Below are 940 nucleotides of genomic sequence, written 5' to 3' on the forward strand. Positions count from 1 at the left end.
GGAGTGTTTGGCGGCGCGTTTGTTTAGTTGCGCGCTGACAGCGGCCGCGTTCGAACGTAATTCGCGTGCGTGTCTGTGTTATTCGAGAACGCCGCATTGCCGGCGTCGTCATCAACTCGTACATCATCGTCGTCGTCGTCGTCGCATGTTAACGATTTCGCGATTACGCACCGCGAAATCGTATATCACGCTGACAAACGGGAGTCCCTCGTGTCGCTGGAAAGTGCGTTCCACGCTCCATCGTGCTGTCCCGTCCCGCGCTGATCGTCCGTCGGCTTCTCGCTGCTCTTCTTTTTGTCGCCATCCCTTTCACCCCTTTTCCCCTCTGCTGTCGCATCATCACATGTACTGTGTCCGCGAGAATTTGTTGACCCGTCCCGTCTCACCTGTGATCTTCGCCACCACGCTGCGTCCACGCAACGCAACATGTCCACGCTGAGAGGGTGATGGCAGAGCGCAGAGGATGTCACGTCGCAAGCAGAGCAACCCCAAACCGCTGAAACGTGAGTCCCGAATATGTGCTTTTTACCTGGGCCGCGGCTTTATTCTCGCGTGCTTCTCTCGTGCGAATCGGAGATGCTTTAACGGAGTTTGGCCGCGGGCAGCTTTGTCATTGTTTGTAAATAGTTCAAACAACACGCACTGTCTAGAAGATCTTTCTACGACGTCTTTGAATATCGGTTATGGTCGTTTCAATTTAAATCTCGGTTTCTATCAACGGAACTCTTCATCTTTTTCTAAAAACAATGCGTGTGCTAAGAACTAGAAAAAGATGAAAAGTAATAAATTGTGAACTGACATTAAAGTTGATCTACATTGATATTAGAAAAACAGGCATGTATCGTATATTCCAAAAAAACTTTTATGTTATTTCTATGACGTTTTTTTGATATGCGTGTTGTCTGAGAAAAAAGGATAGGATGTACACACCGGAGCTTTT

Source organism: Cyphomyrmex costatus, unplaced genomic scaffold (assembly GCF_001594065.2).
Source record: "Cyphomyrmex costatus isolate MS0001 unplaced genomic scaffold, Ccosl1.0 scaffold160, whole genome shotgun sequence".
NCBI classification, from domain to species: domain Eukaryota; kingdom Metazoa; phylum Arthropoda; class Insecta; order Hymenoptera; family Formicidae; genus Cyphomyrmex; species Cyphomyrmex costatus.